The sequence below is a fragment of the Stegostoma tigrinum genome, chromosome 8 (genome assembly GCF_030684315.1).
Source record: "Stegostoma tigrinum isolate sSteTig4 chromosome 8, sSteTig4.hap1, whole genome shotgun sequence".
NCBI lineage: Eukaryota > Metazoa > Chordata > Chondrichthyes > Orectolobiformes > Stegostomatidae > Stegostoma > Stegostoma tigrinum.
The window spans coordinates 5,917,895-5,940,276 of record NC_081361.1 but is presented as its reverse complement, the minus strand read 5'-3'; the positions used below and the strand labels follow the sequence as shown (position 1 = coordinate 5,940,276).

At 42.2% G+C, this 22,382-nt stretch overlaps 1 protein-coding gene across 6 annotated transcripts in view; it reads left to right on the top strand.

The window, feature by feature from the left end:
- rabgap1l (RAB GTPase activating protein 1-like) overlaps positions 1-22,382 on the top strand; it is a 444,915-nt gene that overhangs the window by 405,901 nt on the left and 16,632 nt on the right. The gene's annotated exons all lie outside the window — the stretch shown is intronic.

Below are 22,382 nucleotides of genomic sequence, written 5' to 3'. Positions count from 1 at the left end.
ATGAATGTTTATAGGATCTTCCTGTGCACAAATTGACTGCCACATTTCCTACATTGCAACAGCAGCCATGCTCCGGAGGTACGTTGGTGAGGTGTATTTTTTTTTGTTCCCTAACTCAGCTGGCTCCCAATTTCTGTCCCTTGCCACTGTTCCACTTTCGCCACATGGTGGTGATGTTACTGGGATTTACAATCCAGAAACCGAGAATTAAAATCATCCTTTGGCTGTTTCAGCTTTTATATTCAAGATGAAGAAAGTGGCGTTTTAAGAGCGACCATTGAAATTGCCAGATTGTTATGGAAACTTAAACATTGCCCTTTTTAAAGAAATTTGCTGTCTTTATTCAGTATAGCCTCTACCTGACTCCAAATATGATTGAACCTGACTTTGACACGCCCTGTGGAGTGATCTGGAATGCCCCTTGAGTTAATTTGTTTAGTTTGGACAATAAATACTAACCTTGCAAATGATGTGCCACAGAGATGAGTTATTAAAATTAAACCCTCATTGTCTGTGTCAAAATGGGATCTCCCTGAAGTATTACAAAGTTTTCCCTTTAATTAAGTGGAAGAAGTGAAACCCTGAGATTACTAGCTCTTGTGAAAGAGCTCTGTTTATTTTTCCCTCTTACAATGTATAGTACAAAGTCTAATTATAACAGTATACACATTGGTCAGTTGAATTAGTCAAGTAGATGTCATAATCTTCTTGGAAAATCGCGCTGATACGCTCACCCCACCACTCCTGAGATTGTCATGAAAGTTAAAGATGTAATCAAGTTACTCAAAATCCCCAATGTTCCTGTCTACTAAACTGAGGTTAACAGAAAATACTGATCAGGTTTCTGTATTTGGGAGAAACTACCAATCTTACAAATAAATCAATTCCTATCACAGGCCAAGAAAAATCAATTGATAATTTGCTGACAAACTCTACCTCTCACACCCCTAAACATACACACAGACAGACAAACAAGGGGAAATATATATAGAGAAGATTATTAGGGAACACAGTTCAATAGCACTGGTCCACAAGATTCAGCAAGGTGTCTTTTTGCTGCTTCCGAGTCCTCCTCCAATCTTCTTTCCAAGTGTTGTTTTCATTAGAGAGAAGAAGGTTGAGAGGTGACTTAATTGAAACATATAAAATAATCAGAGGGGTGGATAGGGAGAGCCTTTTTCCTAGGATGGTGACGGCGAGCACGAGGGGGCATAGCTTTAAATTGAGGGGTGAAAGATATAGAACAGATGTCAGAGGTATTTTCTTTACTCAGAGTAGTAAGGGAATGGAACGCTTTGCCTGCAACGGTAGTAGATTCGCCAACTTTAGGTACATTTAAGTCGTCATTGGATAAGCATATGGACATCCATGGAATAGTGTAGGTTAGATGGGCTTGTGATTGGTATGACAGTTCGGAACAACATCGAGGACCGAAGGGCCTGTACTGTGCTGTAATGTTCTATGTTCCTTTCAGTTCTTTACTGAAGATGTAGGGTGGTTGGTACACTAATTGTTCAGTCTCTCAGTCACTAGTTATAGGCAAATGGCAAGTGAGAATAGTGAGCTATGTTCCAATTCTCTTGAATATTTTGGAGTCTTTCTGCTGTGCACTGCTAACATAGGCTGTTCACCAGCCTAGGAGCCAATCAGAGAGTTGTCATTGCAGAGCACTCCTGATCTAGACCTGATCTAGTCTTCAATCAACCAGGCTGTCTCTGAGCAAAGCTGCCCCGAACACACAAACTTATGGTGCTGCATCCAACAATCTTACCCTCCCGCTTCTCCTCATCTACTCCCCCCCCCGCAACCCCAGTCCTCCACTGTACGAGCAAAGCAACTGTGTAACTACAACTCATAATGAATCCCAGTAACTTGTTTCAAAACTCACCATCTCTTTCCCTTAATTTAAAGCAGTGTTCTTTTCCCGTTTGCAAATTAAAATGACAGTTGTTACTTACTAAACAATTGACTTAACTTCTGTCACACTCTCTGACTCTTGTTCTCAATAGCCCCATCAGCTGCCTCTTGTTTGGGGTTTTAAAGAACAATAATAAAATACGTTGAGGGTTTTTTAAAAATGTTTCACACTCCCTCCTTAACCTGAAGGTGGTGGACTGTGACAGGGCTTGTGGGTGAGGTTCCACAGACCCCGCGTCCTTCCTGAAGGTGCTGACCCTCACTGGAGGACTCAATCCCCTTGACCTTTACCAAGTTGAGTTGCCACCTGTGCTGATTTTTCAGTATATGGCTTGGTGACAGGTTTTGTTTCAAAGAGCTCCTGAAGGTGACATTAGGGATGTTTAAAGGTTCAATATAAATTCAAGTTGTTGTCACGATGGTGCTGATCCACATGAAATGGTTTCATCAAATGACCATTCTACCTTAATTAATACTTTGGAGTAAAAGGTAACGAGGTAATCCTGCTGTGATGCATCATGCTACTGGGTCCTCGCAGAGTTTCAGACACCATCTGTAACCAACTTGTGTTTAACGCATTTGAAGTTTGTGCAGTGTAGAAAACGCACCAAATTCTGAGGCTTCCTCATTTGGCTGAGCTGTGGTTGATTTTGGGGCATGCCTGAATGGACCCCACAGAGAAGTGAGGAATGGATACTCCCATGTTGAAGGGGAGGGTGGAGGCAAACGTTTGAGTGAGTGACATATGTTTTGAGGGGGCAGTGAGACAGGTGAAGAGTAGAGGTGTTTGGGGAAGAAATTCAAGAGCTCTGAGTGACTAAAGGCTCCAGGTGCTGTAGCTGCAGGATTGGGGGACACCTGGGAAAGTTAGACAAGTGGTGGTTGAGGCTAGGAAAGGACTTACACCCACATACAGGCAGTAATCTTAAAGTACAGGCTTTGGGGGACTGGGCCTCAATGCAGGCCAGTGAGGATGGGGTAATGACCAGGTGCAGAGAAAAATGCAAGCAGTAGAGATTTAAAAGCAGCTGAAGATAGTGGAGTGTTGAATGTGCAACAATGTTGCTTTGTTTATAGTGCCTTTAAATGTAATTTAAAAAATCCAGTGAAATTCGAACTGAGCAATGTGAGGAGATATTAGGGAAGATAATATAAATGTTACCAACAGTGCTACAGGAAGAGGCGATGTTTAGTGAAGATGTTCCTGGGATTTAGAACACAATGCTGCTGAGTGCATGGCCACCAGGTGCTAGATCTATTCAAATTGGAGATGCTTAAGATATCAGAATTCAAGGAACAAGTTTACCCAGAGGACTGTGTGACTGGGCCAGATTGGAAATAGTGAAAGGCATGATCATCATAGAATCATCATAGAATCCCTACAGTGTGGAAACAGCCCCTATGGCCCAACAAGTCCATACCAATACTCCAAACATCCCATTTCCAGACCCATCCCCCTAATTGACACATCCCTGAAAACTATGGGCAATTAAGCCTGGCCAATCTACGTAGCCTGCACATCTTTGAACTGTTGGAGGAAACCCACGCAGACAGTAGGAGACCGTGCACACAGACAGTTGCCTGTGGGTGGAATCAAACCTGGGTCCCTGGCACTGTGAGGCAGCAGTGCTAACCACTGAACCACCGTGCCGCCTCATGAGTGAAGTTATCTGACACCTCATTAAAGACAGAGGTGATGGTGAACACTGAGGCAGCAATGACTCAGAAAGCTGAAAGCTAGTCGAGTGTGGGAGGCAGACTATTTTAAGGTCAGGAATCGAGCTCATGTAGGTTTGCATGAGGGTTTCCGTCATACAAACAGCTCAGAGGATGGGGGTAATATGTGATAATTGAGAGACAGGCAGTTTGGTGGTAGTGTGGGAACTGAAACTTACTTTTAGAAAACAGGTTTCAAGTAATAGTCTGATTGCTTACTCTCATTGCTGTGTCTACAAAACCAGTTAGGAAAGAAGCTGATAGATGGGGAAGGACAGTCTCAGTGAATGTGACTGTATTGGTATTGTGAGTGTGCACAAAGATGACACCATAATGTGTAAAAATGCAAAGTTTTTCATTTCTGATAGGCATAGCCTTTAAAGGGGTTTGGGTGTCTTTGCTCACAATGCAAAGAGTTTACCTTGAAGGTACAAGAGAGAATTAAGATGACAAATGGGTTGTTGATCAGGATGTTAAAGGAATACGGTAAAGGAATCCAGCTGCAATGTACAGGGCCTATGTGGGATCACACTTGCATTACAATGTACAGTTTAGTCTTGGTATTCCTGTGTTAAGACAGTTATCTTGTAAGGACAGATTGAATAAAGGGAATGGGCCTGTACACTCAAGTTTCAAGAAGAATGAGATGTGATGTTATTGAAACCTTAAGAGGGCTTGACAGGGAGGGAGGCTGTTTCCAGTAGCTGGAGTATTTGGAACTAAGATTTATAATTTCAGGATCAGAACAGCTATTTAGGACTAAGAAGAAAACTGCCTTCATCTGAGGTTGTGAATCTATTGATTCCTTTCTCTGCCATTTAGTATGTTAAAGTCTGTGATCAATTGATTTTTGACATCTGCGGGAATCAAGTGACAGGGCAGGGATGTGTAGTCACAGGAAAGATCATCTTCACTCTTAGTGAATGGCAGAAAAGGTTCAAGAGGTTGAATGGCTTATTCCTTTTTCTAGTATTCTTCTGGATGAGCCCACAGCCATTCTGTGACAAAATAATGATGCCTCATTCTATCAGTTTGTAATAGTTACAGAACTGTCATGCAATTTCTCATACTGCTAACTTCCCAGTGCCCTGACTTCTGGAATCTGTGCAAATTTAAACGATCGCCAGATATTGCTTTGAAACTTCTCAATCAATGTGACATTTACCAATGTTTCCAATGTAACCAAGAAATAGAAGTGTCTCTAAAGGTGGACTTTGCAGGGAAGGATGAGCCATTGCCAGAGAAGCACAAAATGTGACGGGATCCCTAGCGAGGGCAGACACGTGAAACTGAGAAGCAAAAGAGAGGGTAGTGTAGCTAATTGCATTGATAACAACAGAGAGAATGAGGGGCAATGATGCACATACTCATCGTATTAGTTGAGGTTGTCTCACTGCTGTGAAAAGTAATTGAAGGGATGTTGGCTGAGTTCAAGGTCTTTGGATAGCCTTAATACACCTCAGTCTACTAGATCTCGGCATGTTAAATCCATTGTTCACCATTGTTGTTTGTGCAGTGATCTCTTTGGGCCTTCTAACTCTCTCAACTTTGAGACAGAAGCTGGTAGGTACATTTCAGAAACCTGAGCACACTATCCAGACTGGCACACTTAGGCTGTGCTTTCGTCTCAGCTCACCTTCAGCTCCTCAACTGCGGGCGTAAAGAACATCACAGCACTACTTGAACAGGAGTAGAAAGGTTCTCCCGCGAGTCCTGGCCATTATTTATCCCTTCGATAATGCTGTTGAAATCAATACCTGGTCATTCTGACATTGCAGTTTGTGGGATCTTGCAGTGTGCACTTTAACTGCAACATTTCTTTCTTCTGAAGTGTAGCCACTGTTGTAATGTACTTTAGTTGGCTATAAACAGTTTGGGACATTGAGCTTGTTGAAAGGATTTTTTGTTCATTCATTCATGGAACATGGGAGTCACTTATGCTTGTCCTTAGTTGCCCTGGAAAAGGTGGTGGTGAGTTGCCATCTTGAACCATTGCAGTCTATATGCTCTAGATTGTCCCAGAATGCCATTACAGAAGGAATTCCAGGATTTTGACCCAGCGACAGTGAATGAACAGCGATAGGTTTCCATGTCAGAATAGAGAGTGTTTGGGGGGGAACTTGCAGGGCTTGGTGTTAGAACATAGAACATTACAGCACAGTACAGGTGCTTTGGCCCTCGATGTTGTGCCGACCTGTCATACCGATCTGAAGCCCATCTACCTACACTATTGTACTATACTCAGCCCTTAGGTGTTCTCATGTATCTGCTGCCCTTGTCCATCTCAGTGGAAGTGGGTCGTGTTGCAAGTTTGTTCTTGCATGTTGTGATAAGACGTGGGATAAATACAGCATGTTGCTACCGACATGACGTCCTTTTGCATGTGCACTGATTCCTCTGTACGAATGAGATGGAATATAATGTAGTGAAGTGCAGTGGTGAATTTAAAGATCCTAACAGGCCAGACCAGTTTTTTTAACAAGGGAATCATCAGAGGAGAGTCAGCTTTGAAATATAAGTGAAGGACTGAATGCAAGCCCAGAACACAGTAAGGATGAATGACAGGGTAAGAAAGATAAGACATCAATGTGTTCAAATTAATTCAAGAGAACGTATTAGCACAAAACAAACTCCAAGTGTTCATTTGTTAATTTTCTTATTGTATTTCATAAATTAGAAGCCGTACTATAGAATTCCGAAGGAGTGCTACACTGTTTTTCAATTGAGACTGAAACCGAGACCCTATCTGCCTTCTCAGGTGACAATATTTCAAAGAAGAGCAGGGGAGCTATCTCCTTGTGTCCTGGCAAAGAAGTATCCTGAGCCAGCAAAACACAAAAATATTGTCTTATTGTTATTACTTTATCATAACTACTCTGAACTGGGGAACCGGTCTAGGAATAAGAGACAGACTATTTAGGACTGAAATGATAAGAGAAGGCGTATGATATAGGACATAGAAAAGTACAGCACAGTACAGGCCCTTTGGCCCACGATGTTGTGCCGTGGATTAACCCTAATCCAAAAATAAAATAACCTAACCTACATTCCCCTCAATTCACTGCTGTCCATGTGCATGTCCAGCAGCCGCTTAAATGTCACTAATGACTGCTTCCACGACTACCACTGGCAAAGTACTCCATGCGCTCACTACTCTCTGGGTGAAGAACCTCCCTCTGACGTCTCCTCTATACCTTCCTCCTAACACCTTCAAACTATGACCAACTATATGTTGGCTTTCATTGGCGGGGGAATTGAGTTTAAGTGAATTTAAGTGAGGTTATGCTGCAGTCTATGAAACTCTGGTTAGACCACACTTGGAATATTGTGTTCAGTTCTGGTCACCTCATTAGAGGAAGGATGTGGAAACTTTAGAGAGGGTGCGGAGGAGATTCGCCAGGATCTTGCCTGGACTGGAGGGCAGTTCTTATGAGGGAAGTTTGAGGGAGCTAGGGCATTTTTCCATCGGCGTGAAGAAGGATGAGAGGTGACTTGATAGAGGTGTACAGGATACAGGCATAGATACAGTGGATAGTCAGAGACTTTTTCCCATTTTGGAAATGACCTTTACAAGGGGGCCTAATTTTAGAGCAATTGGAGGAAGGTGGGAGGTGTCAGAGGTAGGTTCTTCACACAGAGAGTGGTGGGCGTGTGGAATGCACTGCCGGCAGTGGTAGTAGAATCAGATACTTTTAAGCGACTCTTGGATAGGCACTTGGAGGAAAGTAAAATGTTGGGTATGCAGGGTAGATTGATCTTAGTAGGATAATAAGTCAGCACAATATCGTGGGCCGAAGGGCCTGTACTACACTGTACTGTTCTATATTCTAACCCTGTGAGAAATGGTAAAAGGTTCAATGTAACAAACTTTGGTAAGTGACTCTTTGTGAAGAGTTGCTGAGTCATGCAGACTATTATATGTTGACTGAGCCGAGCTGTAGGAAGCTTCAGTGCCCTTGGGCTAAAGAACAGAAAAATTGCTGGATGTTTTCAACCCAGTTTAGCTCGTACAAACCCTGCTTTGGGAGGGTTTGGGGTGGGAACCTGGGGGCAGTAAGTAGTAGAGCATGGGCACTGGACCAGTCAAAGAAAAGCAAGGCCTAGCAAGCCACCCTCCCTACCAGCTCCCATCTCTGGGAAAGTCTAATGGCCATTTGAGCTTAAAGATCAATGAAACGTCATCCATGCAGGAAAGCAAGAAGAAAAATAAAGCCTGAGTGGTAACAGTCATCCGTGGACCTTCCTGAATTATGGACCATGCTTGAAGGGCCAAGTGGGCGTAGTCCTGCTTTAATTCACTCCCATGAAGATGGCAAACAGTTTTGGATAATACTATATGGACATTTTCGCTCCAGGTTGATGCACCCGGTATTCTTCAAATATTTAATGCTAAAAATGTGTTTAGAAGTTGCACTTATAGTGACTTGCACAACCTTGCCACCTACAGGAAGCAAACATTGTGTTGAGATGGCATCAAGTCAGGGCTGCTCAGAAGAGTCAAGGCTGATTCATCAGATGGGAATTTGTTGACTTTGGGACCAGTCTCAGCGCTGTCATCAGTGATAGGCAGTTCGAAAGGATTCGTGTCGAAAATGCTGGTCACTGAGGATTTTCAAGAGGAAAAGTAGAGAAGACTTTGAGAAGAGGTCAGATGAGTTGCTGGACTCAATGTTAACATGCTCCTAGACTTACTGAGTTTTGCCAGCAATTTCTGTTTTTGTTTTAGATTCCCAGTATCTGCAGTTCTATGATCCTTATTGTTCAAAACTAAAACAAATGTGGCCAGTGAGTGTGGTTCGAAGGAAATTAAAGTCTGAAGTAATGATGACGGCGTTGATAAACACTGGGCTAAGCCAAGGTACTTGAGTGCTCAGGAAAGAGTAGGTCATGTATCTGGAGGAAAGGCAAACAGTGAGAATTGTGTAAATACAAAGAGAAGCAAGAGAGGGTTGAGGCTGGGCTGGAGGTCAGGGAAAAAGATGTTGTCAGACTTCCTCCCTCCACGTATATGCCTCTGATTTTTCTCCCTTAAGTTGCTTCTTAGAACCTGTCTGTCTTTGATCAAGTTTTCTGTTTCTAGTTCTAATATCTCCTCATGTAGCTCAATGCCAAAATGTTTTGCTATGTTATATTATGGTAAGGATGCTATATAAGTGTAGTCTGAACTGGAGAAAGATAGAAGAGCCAATTCACCATGATAGCTGTGTACATTTCTCCTCTCCCTGAAGCTACTCATGCTGACACCTTGCATCAAGATTGACTTGGTAGTGGACAGGAACTGGGCTGTCTTTCCCAACTGCAATTAGCTCATTTAATACTGAACAGGGATAGAATCGGAAAGGTGAGCCTGTTAATCTGAGAATTATTTAGCTGAAATCCAGTGAGAGCAAAGCCCAGAGATGCTGAGGGGTTTAGCCAGGGGAAGGAATAGTTGACAGCTTTCTCTGGTTAGTGACTGCAGCTGAAAGTGTGAAATGACCTCCAGCAACAGCTTCCAGAATCTTTTCAATTGGTGCTCTGTTTTCAGATTAGGTAGAGGAAAAGATCATAATCAGCGCCAAGGATTTGAGTTTGCTAGACATCTAAGTATGATGGACCTAAAGAAAAATGGGCTTAGTTGAGCAGAGGTGTCCCCTTTCAATCCTTGATCATTTGGATTGAGAGTTCAGTGTTGATGTAATTGTAGTGTCTTATTGGGTTCAGCTGAGTGTTTAGTCCGGGCTGTAGTGTTTTTCCCTTAGTGGTGTAAAAGAGAATGCTAATTGGACACTGTGCTAAATCAATAAGATCAGGTTTGAGATTAATGATAATGGTACTGAATGACAGGTTGGGTATTCCCTGTTAGAAATTTGTGAACAAACAAAATTGGAAAAAATGTGCTCTATGAATGTTAGTCTTTCATGAAGACCCAAAGGTATTTAGGACCAATGAAATATTTTTGTAAGTGTTGTCACTTTTTTTTAGGCCAGTATGGCCCATTTAGAGTCATAGTCACAGAGATATACAGCACAGACAGACCCTTAGGTCCAACTCGTTCATGCTGACATGATTATCCTAAATTAATCTAGTCCCATTTACTTGCATTTGGCCCATAACCTCCAGACCCTTCCTATTCATATACCTATCCAGATGCCTTTTAAATGTTGCAATTGTACCAGCCTCCACAACTTCTTCTGGCAGCTCATTTCATACACGCACCACCCTCTGTGTGAAAAAGTTGTCCCTTAGGTACCTTTTAAATCTTTCCCTTCCCACCTTAAACCTGTAGCTTTGGATTCCCCCAGCCTGGGGGGAAAAAAACCTCATCTGTTTACCTCATGATTTTATAAACCTCGCCCCTCAGCCTCTGATGCTCTGGGAAAATAGCCCCATCTTGTTGAACCTCTCCCTACAGCTCAAACCCTCCAACCCTGACAACATCACTATAAATCTTTTGGAACCCTTTCAAGTTTCACTACATTCTTCCTATAGCAGGGAGACCAGAACTGCACAGAGTATTCCAAAAGTGGCCTAATCAATGTCACAACATGACCTCCCAACTCCTATACTCAATCCATTGACCAATAAAAGCAATTTGAACAGAGTAAGATCCCACAAATGGCAGTCTGTAATAACCAGGGTCAGACTTTGCCCCAGGGCTGGCTCCCAATTAAGAATTCTGCAATGGGATAGAAATGATTGCTTGCTTTCTGAAAGAGAGAGATCCTCCTGGCTTCTCTCTCTTGGTTACTAAGATGACTGACTCCTTAATCCCAGGTGACTTCAACCTCTGTTTCAAATTTTCAGATAGTACACCCCTCCCCTCCAAGTTCACTGCCCTTCTGATGTCTATTTAGATACACTTGTCTTCTCACTTGGCTTCTCTGTTCCCATTAAAATTCAGTCCATATCCGTACTTGATATTGCTGTTCTCCATCCAGCCTCTCCTAGTTCACGTGTAAAACTCTTCTTTAAAGCCACCAAGTATAAAATTCTGAGCTTGCCATGCTGTGTTTCATAGCCACTGGTTTGCTGATCACAGCCTTGTCTCGAGCTTTGTTGTCCCCAAACCTCTGAAAGCCTTTCCTCTTGCCTCACCTTGATCATTTCCCCCAAATAGAGAGACCCTTCCAGACATTTAAAGAGAGATTTCAGAATAATTATATTCCTAGCAGAACGAAAATTTCTATAGGGAAGGACCCACGATCAGTGGCCAAATAAAGAAGTTAAGGAAATAATCAAACCTGAGGGAAAAACCATAATTGTACAAAGGTGATTTGGTCAGAATATTTAGAAAAAATTGCAGAGAATGACTAAAGGTTAATCAGGAAGATATTAGTGTATGAGAAGAAGCTAGCTAGGAATGTAAAAATTAGCAAGCCTTTCTAAGGGTATTTAAAAGAGGATGGAGAAGTAAAATAATGTTGGTTTTTTAGTGTAGGAGAATGGTGAGTTAATAGTGAATGATAAGGAAATGGCCGAGGAAATGAACAAGTATTTTACTTTGTCCTTACCATGGAGGATATGAAACACATTCCAGTAATAGCTGTAAGTCAGGAGGTGGAAGAGAGACAGAAAATTAGCAAAATTACAGCGACAAGGTAAGTGTCACTTTGGAAACTAGAGCTAACAAGCTTCTGGGCCCAGATGGGCTTCATCCTAGGATTGTTAAGAGAGTTGCTGTAATGAAGTAGTCGATGTGTTGGTGTTTTTGTTTCAAAATTCTCCAAAATTCAGGAAAGCAGATATCAGACTGGACAATAGAAATGCCCTCTATTCAAGAGGGAAAGGAGGCACAAAAAATCACAAAGCTAAAAGTCAGTTGGCTTTGCATTTGACATGCGAAAAGTGTTAAAATTGATCAGTGCAGATTATAATCCTACACTTAAAAAATCTCAAGGCAATTGGGAATAGTCAGCATGTTCTTGTCAAAGAGAAATCATGTTTAACCAATTTATTGGAGCTCTTTGAAGGAGTAACAGTGCTGTGGATAAAGGGGAGCCTGTAGAAGAACATCAGAGAAGCGATGACCGTGTGGTATTATCGCTGGATTGTTAATCCAGAGACTCATAATGTTCTGGGGACCCAGGTTCAATTCCTGCCATGGCAGATGATGGCATTTGAATTCAATAAATATCTGGAATTAAGAATCTAATGATGGCAATGAACCCATTGTCGATTGTCAGGAAGAACCCATCTGGATCACTAATGTCCTTCAGGGAAGGAAACTGCCATCCTTATCTGGTCTGGCCTACATATGACTCCAGATCCACGGCAATGTCGTTGACTCTTAACTGTCCTCTGTGCAATTAGGAATGTAAATAGATGCTACCGAACCAATGATGCAGTCGTCCTGTGAATGAATAAAGGACAATAGACTTGGAAGGCAGCAACAGCCAAATTTGTTGTACCACAAGTGGCTGTGCTGTATAAGGGAGGAGTAGGGAGTAGGAGTAGCTTTAGGGAATCAATTGTGAGGGGAATAGACAGGCATTTCTGTTACAAACAAAAGTCCAGGATATTATGTTGCCTCCCTGGAGTCTTAGAATGGTTACATGGTGTGGGGCCTGAACAGCCAGTGGTTATAGTGCACATGGGTGGGGAAAAAAAAAGACAAGATCCTAAAAGCAGCACATAAGGATGTAGGAAGTAAGTTTAAAATTAGCACCTTAAAGGTGGCGATTTCAGGATTACTACCAGTGCGATGTACTAGTCAAGAGTAGAAATAGCAGGATATATCCGATGAAGATGTGGCTGATATCGGGGTGGGACAGTGGTGTTTCAGATTCCCGAGATAATGGGACTGACTCTGGAAAAGGTACAACCAGTACGACCTGGACAAAGGTGCATTTGTTCAGGGCCAGGACTGATGTCTGAGGGCAAGTGTCTGCTAGGTTGAGGACGTTTGAAGTTAAAATGGTAGGAGATGGGAACCTATGCAAGGAGTCAGTGGAAGAAGAATAAAGGACTAGAACAAAAAAACAGAGGGCAGTAAGAAAAGTGATAGAGGAATCAAGGACCAGGATCATATCGGGCCACAGTGAAAACTACTTGTCCTGTTCCCATTAATGTTAGAAAGACAAGCCTTGAGGCTTTATGACTTTCATGTAGAGTGTTCACGATAATGTGAGTGAATTAATCATGCACATGGATGTAAATGGATATAATGTAATCAGAATTATAGAGACATGTCTGCAGAGTGACCAGGGATGGGAGTTGAATATCCAGCAGTACTCAATACCCAGGATGGACAGATGAAAGGGAAAAGGTGGTAGAGTTGCTTTGCTGCTTAAACAATATAAATAGCAGTGATGAAAAATATTAGTTCTGACAATGTGGAATCTGTATGGGCAGAACTGAGAGACACCCAGGGGTAGAAAACATTAGTAAGGGCTGTATATAGACACCCAAACTGTACTAGTGATGTTGGGAATGGTATTATTCAGGAAATTAGAGAGACATGCAATAAAGAAATAACTAAAATTATGGGTGATTTAATCTGCATGGTAGATCGGGCAAAACAAATTAGAAGCAATATTGTATAGGATGAATTCCTGAAGTGTGTTTCTTTGGACCAGTACATTAAGGGACTGACTAGACAATAGGCCATTTTATACTGGTCATTTTGTAATGAGAAAGAAATCATTGATAATCTAATTATGCAAGGCCCATTGGGGATGAGTGGCCATAATATGATAGCATTCCTCATCAAGGTAGAGATTGATGTAGTTGATCCTGAGATTAGTGTCTCGATCTAAATGGAGGAAATAATGATGATGTGAGGTGCATCAATGATAATGTGTTGGATTGGGAACTATTTATTTAAAAGGTTGACAGCGCAAAGGCATGGCTAAACTATAACAATTATGAGCCAGTTGGCCTGACATCCTGTAATATGCAAAAGTAAGAAGGGAAAAATGACCAAACCCTGGCTTACAAGGGAGAATAGGGGTAGTATTAAATCCAAGGAAGGCACATGGAAATGGCCAGAAATAAGCAACAGACCTGAGGAGTGGGAACAGTCCAGTATTCAACAAAAGTGCAGAAGGGGATTGATTATGAGATGGAAAATAGAGCAGAAGAGTAAACCTATGGGGAACAAAAACTGAAGTCAAAATTTCTATAGGTTATGAAGATAAATTCGGTTCCTTTACAATCAGAAACAAAGAAAAGGCCAACCAACTAAATACACACTCCAGCTCTGTGCTCACAAAGGAGGGATACATATTGTATATCATATTGAGGAGCATGACCTTTAGTGAGAGGGCGGGACTAAAGAAAATCAGTTCCAGCAATTGCCAGGTTACGAATGGATTCCATTCTCGTGTCCATTTGTATGTAAATCAGAACACAACACCGTACACTATAAAAGAGCCTATTGTAAATGTGAGCAACTGTTCCAATCTTTAATATCAATGCACCCCTGCACAGGATCTCCTTTGAAAATCAGGCATTTATAAATTGAGGACTGTCTGTGTTAATGGGGATTGGTGTTGAGAAAATAAAATGGGACAGGAAGCTGATGAACCCTCAGGGCCTGGTGACCTACATCACATGATACTTAAAGAAGTGGCTCTAGGAATAGTGGTTACATTGGTCATTTTTCAAGATCCTACAAACTCTGGAATTTCTATGGAGTGGAGAATAGCCTAATGTAACTCCACTATTTAAAAAGGGAGGTAGAGAGGCAAATGCGAATTATAGACCAGTTAGTCTGACGTCGGTCACAGACAAAATGCTAGAGCCCATCATAAAAGATTTAATAGCTGAGCACTTGGAAAGCAGTGACAAGTTTGGACAGTCAGCATGGATTGTCAAAAGGGAAATCATGCTTAACAAATCTATTGGAATTCTTTGAGGACAAAACTAGTGTAGTTGATGGGTGATGGATGCTATTTGGACTTTTGATAAGTCCTGGGTAAGATACTAGTGTGTAAAATTGAGATTCAGGGGAGTGTATTGACATGGATAGAGATCTGGTTGGCAGACAGGAGGCAGAATAGAAATAAACAGGCAATTTTCCAAATGGCAGGCAGTGACTACTAGAGTACAGCAGGGGTCAGAGGCTGTGAGGAAGATGCAGAGATGCTTCAGTGCAATGTGGACAGGCTGAGTGAGTGGCCAAATGCATATTAGATGCAGTGTAATGTCGATAAATGTGAGGTTATTCTTTTTTTTCCCCCTCTGTAACAAAAGCAGGAAGGCAAATTATTATCTGGCTATAATGTCCAATGAGACCTGGGTGTCCCTGTGCACCAGTCACTGAAATTAAACTTGCAGGTGCAGCAGACGATGAAGAAGATAAACGATATGTTGGCCTTCAACGTGAGAGGATTGGAGCACAGGAGCAGAGATGTCTTGCTGCAATTATATGGGGCCTTGGTGAGACGACATCTGGAGGACTGTGTGCAGTTTTGGTCACCTTATCTGAGGAAGGATGTTCCGGGTATGCAATGAAGGCTTACCAGACTGATACCTGGATGCAGGACTGACATAAAAGGAGAGTTTGAATTGGTGAGGATTATATTCACTGGGACTCCAAAGCATGAGGGGGGGGACCCTCCCAAAAATGCTATAAAATTCTGACAGGACAAGACATGAAGCCAGATTAACTCAGGAAGGATGTTTCTGATGACTGGGGAATCCAGAACCAGGGTCACAGTTTAAGGATTCAAGGTAAACCATTTAGGACTGAGATGAGACATCTCTTCGCCCAGAGAATGGTCAACCTGCGAAATTCACTCTCTCAGAAAGCAGCCGCAATTGTTTGGCTTCAAGGACAAGTTGTATGTAGCACTTGGGGCTAAAGGGAAGAAACAGGAAACAGCCTACTAAATTGATTGATCAGCTATGATCATATTGAATGGTGGAGCAGGCCCAAAGGGCTGAATGGTCTACACCTGCGTCTGTTTCCTGAAGGAGCAAGCAGCAAGCTGGAATCACCAAGTTACTATCCCAACTTTCATGTTGGGCATCGTCACTGTCTACATTCTATCCGGTGAATGGGAATATGAGAAACTGAGTATCAGTAAGTGAGATTTGGTGGTAAGGTCTTAGTAAAGCTTGCAAGTGGGTGCAAATGGGATTCTCACCACTCACTGGAAAGATTGCTGTCTAGCCATTCAGTTTTCTTTTTGTTGAAAATTGGACTTTTTGCACTGAAGAATTTAGTTTATGTTGAACTTTACCTATTTTCTTTATTGACTCTCCAATGCCTGCGTAGTTCAGAGTCAGAAGCTGCATGACACCAGGTTATAGTCCAGCAGGTTTATTCGAAATCACAAGCTTTTGAAGCACTGCTCCTTTGTCGGGTGAAGTCATTCTGAAAAGGCAGAGCATTACTTAATTGGAAAATTAATGGAATTGAGAAGTGCACAAGAATTTGAGTGTTCTGGTACAGGATACAGTAAGTTAGTTTACAGATACAGCATACAATCAGGCAGGCTATTGGATGCTGTCCTTTATAAGATAGGAATTGAATTTAAAAATAAGGATGTTCTGTTTCAGTTACGCAGGACATTGAGACCACTTCTCAAATGTTGTCAGTAGTTCTGGTCTTTCTATGTAAGGAAGGAGGTACATGACTCTGAAAGGTAGGCTTTACGTGCATTGGGACAGGCAAGGACTGATTAGGGACAGTCATCCTGGCTTTTTACGATGGAAATGGTGTCTCACAAACTTGATTTGAATTTTTTGAGGAGATAACTAAGAGGATTGATTAGGGCAGATTAGTAGACGTTTATGTGGACTTTAGTAAATCCTTTGACAAGGTTCTGCACTGTAAACTAATTTGTAACGGTAGATGACATGGGATTCCGGGTGAGCTTGCCAGTTGACGACAAAATTAATTCAATGGTAAGAGACAGTAGTGGTAGGTCCTCTTTTAGACTAGAGGCCTATGACCGGTGGTGTTCCACAAGGATCGGTAATGTGTCCACTTCTGTTTGTCATTTGTATGAGCAATTTAGATGAAAATGTAAGAGGTCTGATTAGTAAGTTTGCAGATGACACCAAAATTGTTGGTAAAGGGGACAGTGAAGAAGGTTTTCTAAGAGTACAAAGAGATCATGCCTAGTTGGGTCAATGAGCTGAGAAATGGCAGATGGAGTTTAATTTGGATAAATGGGAGATATTGCATTTGGTGAAACAAACAAGGAGACAAGACTTGTATAGTTAATTCGGGATAAAAACAAAGTTGCTGGAAAAGTCCAGCAGGTCTGGCAGCATCTGTGAAGGAAAAAACAGTTAATGTTTTGGGTCTGGTGACCCTTCCTCAGGACGGAATAGTTAATTAGGGCCCTGGATAGTGTTGTAGAACCTACAGAGTTAAAGGTTCAAATACACAGCTCTTTGAAATTTGCGTCACAGTAGACAGGGTGGTTAGGGCGGCTTGGCTTCCTTGCTCAGGCATTGAGTATAGGAGTTGGGTGTGATGTTGATGTTGTAATGGAGGTTGGTGAGGCCTCTTCCAGACTACTGTGTGTAGTCCTGGCCACCCTTTCATAGGAAAGATATGATTAAACTGGAGATTCAAAAGACATTTACCAGGATGTGTCAGGAATGGAGGGCTTGAGTTATAAAAATAGCCTTGATAGGCTGGGACTTTTTTCACTGGGGTGTAGGAGGTTGAGGATTGATCTTTATAAAGGTTTGTAAAATCATGAAAAACATGGATAAAGTGAATAGCAAGAGCCTTTTCCTTATGATGGGGGAATTCAAAATTAGCGGACATATTTTTAAGGTGAGAGAACATTTTAAAAGGGACATGAGGGGAACCTGTTTCTACACACAGTGGTTTGTGTGTGGAATGAAATTCCAGAGGAAGTGGTAGATTCAGGTACAGTTACAACATTGAAAAGACATTTGGATAAGTTCATGAATAGGATAGGTTTGGAGAGATATGGGCCAAGTACAGGGAGGTGCTGTTAATTTAGTTTGGAAACATGGTCGGCATGAACTGATTGGTTCAAAGGGTCTGCTTCCACGTTATATGACTCTGCCTCTATTACGTCGGAGATGGTTCACAGGAGATTTACTATATCAATAATAGCAAAATGCTGCAGATGCTGGAAATCTGAAACAAACACAACACAGCAGGACCTAGACCCGAAACATCAGCCTTCCTGCTCCTCTGATGCTGCTTGTCCAGTCGTGTTCATCCAGCTGTACACCTTGTTATCTCGCTATCTCTGCAACAGAAACACAGCAGGCCTGAGAGCATCTGTGGAGAAAGAGAAAAGTCAATGTTTCATGTCTAACAATTCATCTTCGTCACATAATTTGATTTGGTTTATTGTCATGTCTGCCTATGTACAGTGAAAAGCTTTGTTTACAAGCAGTGCGGACAAATCATTAATAAGCAAGAGGACACAGATCATAGGGTGAAAAAACTTGGATAGAGTAATGTATACAGGTTATGATGCACAGGATGGGCGCTAGACAAGATCAGCATTAACAAGATTAGCATAATTTGCAATTAGAGAGCCTATTCATCAGCCCAGTAACAGCAGGGAAGAAGCTATGCTTGAACCTGCTGGTGCATGCGTTTGAGCTTTTGCATTTTCTGCCTGATGCAAGAGGCTGTAGGAGATCACTACTGGGGTGGAATGGGTCTTTGATAATGTTGGCAGCCTTTCTGCAGCAGTGAGCTGTGTAAATGGAGTCTGTGGATGGGAGGTCGGCTCCTGTGGTGGTCTGGGCTGTGCAGACAACCTTCAGTATTTTCTTAAGGTCTGCGCAGAGCAGTAGCCGTACGAGGCCATCACGCACCCAGGACAGCATGCTTTCTGTGGTGCTTCTAAACGTTGGTGAAGGTCCTTATGGACATGCCAAATTTCCTGAACTACCCGAGGACGAAGAGGTGGTGTTATGCCGCCTTGATCATCGCATCTACGTGCGAAGTCCAGAACAGATTGTCGGTTATCATCACTCCAAGGAACTTGACGCTGTCCACCCTCCCAACCTCCACTCTGTTGATGTAGATGCGGCATGTTCTCTTCCATTCTTTCTGAAGTCAATGATCATTTCCAAGTTTCTCACTTTTTTTCAAAATGTCCCATTTTTCTAATCCTGCTACAAAAGTGAATGCTATCACTTTCCCACATTCCCACATTATATATACTGCATCTTTCACTATGACCATTCATAAAGCCCGTCTGTTATTGTCTGAAGCCTTGTTATGTTCCCTTGTTCTCAGCTTACATTTCCTCTGTACTTTGTATTGTCTATAAACTTGCATTTCTCGGTTCCTTCATCTCAGCCATTAATGTAGATCATGAATAGCTAAAAGCGACCCCCCCTCCCCTTTAGCAGTCCTGTTATTCAGTCTTTCAATTCGAGAATACTTCGTTTAAACTCGACTCTCTGCTTCCTGCTAATCAATCCTTTGACCATGCTAATTTCTCATCCCACATTCCATTACTTTGTCTATGAGCCATTGATTGGCACCTTCAAAATCCCAGGTATAGAATGTGCTCCGGTTCACCCGCTTCTATGCTGATCAGCCGCTATCATATTGAATTGCAGAGCAGGCTTGAGGTGTCAAATGGCCTACTACTGCTCCTATCTTCTATGCCTGTACACTCCAAGATATATTCTCTTCCTTTTGCCCTCGTATTGCTCATCTATGTGCTGCTTCTCAATGGTATCATCTGAAAATATATCCAGTTCTGCATTGATGCTGACAGCACCTACCTTTAACATATTACCACCCTTCCCATATCCTTACTATACCATTTTCTTCCCTTTCTGTTGGGCTAGCATCTAGTCCTGAATGAGGAGAAATATTCTCCAACCAAATACTGGGGACACTGAACACTTTGGTACCCATCACAGCTATTCCCTAATAACCAAACCCCATTCCTGTACCAGGACGCTGTTTGTGGAGGAATCTGCTCGTCTGCAATCTTCACATCTACGTGACTCTGAGCTGAGCTCCTGACAATGCATCTGACTTATTGCCAATACTGTCTGCTTTCCTTCCCCTGCATCATCATCCTTCTGTACATCCCATCTCTGTTTAACTACTTAATCCCCTCAACACTGATTCCCAAAGTTGCTAACTGCTTTTTGAGCTGGAAAAATGCTTGTAGAGACTCCCTATTTTGTATTAGGAAGTTTCATGATGGGAGCCTATCTTCGAGAGAATCTTAACTCTCCGACCAGGTGTCCCTATGAATGAATTTCTGTACAATGAAGACAGCGTTACTGAACTTTGGGAGCTAGACTCTGCAAGAAGCCCTGGTTTCCTGTGTTGGGTCTTCTTGACCTTTTGAATATCTTTTATCTCCCCTATAACACACTGGATTGCTTAGACCACTTTTTCTTTCTTTCATGAAATGTCACAGGAAAGGCCACTTCTTATTGCCCATCCCTGATTGCCCTTTGTTTCGGGGGCAGTTAAGAAAAAAAAATGTGGGTGCCAAGTCACTTGTAGACTAGACCGGATGAGGATGGCACATTTCATTCCATAAATGTCAAGAAGCAATCTAGATAGGTTTGATGCTCCCTTTTGTGGCCATCATTATTGAGAAGAGCTTCGAATTTCACATTGATTCTTGATGTTGAAGTTTCACCATCTACTATGCTGGGATTTAAACCCATTCCCGCAGAGCATTTGCCTGGGCCTTCAGCGTACTCATTCAGTGAGGTTACCACCTCCCCAATCCTCTTCCTGCAAACCCCATGTGATCTGGACGATGAAAATCAGACTTAGAGTATCATGTCCTGATCCATCACCTCCACGTGGATCATGCAGCAAAGAAGATCAGAAGCTTGGCTATAAAGTTGTGAAATCAGGTGTGGTCCATTGAGCCCCCTCAGCCTGGGGAATCAAAGCTGGACTTGCAGTCTGAGAATCTGGCCACTCACCCTGCAGCCAGGGTTGTGGGCCCACAAATTTTTCCTATTCTGTGAGGCCTTCAGTATTTGAAGGCGGCAACATGGTCGCTCAGTGGTTAGCACTGTTGTCTCACTGCACCAGGGACCCAGGTTCAATTTTAGCCTTGGTGTGTGCACATTCTCCTTGTGTCATATCAGAGTTTCTTCAGGGTGCTCCAGTTTCCTCCCACAGTCCAAAGATGTGCAGGTTAGGTGATTGGCCATGCTAAATTGCCTGTAGTGTTCTGGGATGTGTAAATTACATGGGTTATAGTGCTATGGGTCTGGGTGGGATGTTCCTAGGGTCAGAGTGGACTTGTTGGGCCAAAGGGCCTGTTTCCACACCGTAGGGATTCAATGATAATCCCAGTGGACCTGCTTCGCTTGATCAATTACCACCTTGTGTGATTAAGGAATTCTTTCTATCCAAATATTTTCCGGGTGGAGCTAGGTAAATAATGAGGAAACAAGCAGCTCATGTTGGTTCATTGACAACCCACGTTTCTATCTCGATCAGAAGCCATTTCAGTTGTTCATCACAATCACAGTTTTCTCTTTCAATCCATTGTAGCCTGCTCCTGAGTTCAAAGAGAAAGCAGTTGATTTTAAACATTCTTGTGAATTTCTCTTGCGGTTGAACGTTATAGACTAAGCCTGCGAGGTACAAAGTTCACACATTGCTCATTTTTCAGAAACTGGTCACCCCTATGTGTTTTCTCAATACTGTAGTTGGGGAATAGAGCCTAGAGACTGGAGTAATGATTGGAACAGTCTGAAATGTTTGAATGTCATCTTTTGAGTACACACAGACTTGCAGAAAACAGCAAGGCTATTGATGAAAATAGGTTTATTTCTTTTAATAAGAGATTAGCCATACTTACCTGGTTCCTATCTTGCAGGCCTTAGTCTCAGCTTGCCAGATGTTAACTGTACCTTAGTTGATATCATTCTTGTCTCAATCAAAGGCTGAGAGATTGAGTTCCATTCTACAAATTTGAGCACAAACCTGAACACATCATTCTTAGGAAAAGCTGCACTTTTGGAGATGATAGCTTCCAGATGAGCCGTTTAAACCATGCTCGTGCCATCTTTGATGGATGTGAGAGATCATTGAGGGAAGGTAGTTCTCCCTGGTGCCATGAGCAATATCAAGAAAATCAGACAATCTGTTCATTAACACATTGTACTTTGTGAGATCTTTCCGTCCACAGTTGTCATTGTCATACAGTGTGGAAACAAACCCTTTGGTCCAACCAGTCCCTGCCAATCATAATCCCAAACTAACCTAGTCCCACCTGCCTTTGCTTGGCTAATATCCCTCAAGACATTTCTTGTTCGTAAACTTATGTAATTGTCTTTTAAATGTAACTGTACCCATATCCACCACATTTTCTGGAAGTTCATTCCACAGATGAACGACACTGTGTTTTGAAAAGAAAAGACCCTTTGTCTTTGTTAAGTCTTTCTCCTCTCAACTTAAAAATATGCCCTCTAGTCTTGAAATACACTATCCTAGGGAAAATATGCCTCCCACTCCTCTTGTCCAGGCCCTTTCATGATTTTATAAACCTCTATAAGATCACCCTTCCACCAATCTCCTATGCTCCAGTGAAAACAGACTGCATCTCTGGTTTTCTGCATTGCGGCAGTGAGTACATTTCAAAAATGATTTAATAATGTGACATCCAGCAGTTGTGGAGGGTACCTCTTTTAAGTCTCTGTCCTTTCACAGTTTTCCACAGATCACTTCCCTGATAATTCAGCTCACAATACTATGCTGTGCTGGGCAGAAGATTTTTACCTGGCTTATCCCAATATCTACAAGTTGTAACATTAAAATCAAAAGCCCCAGAACCACATGGTGCCTGAGCTCATCTTTGGACAGTTAACAT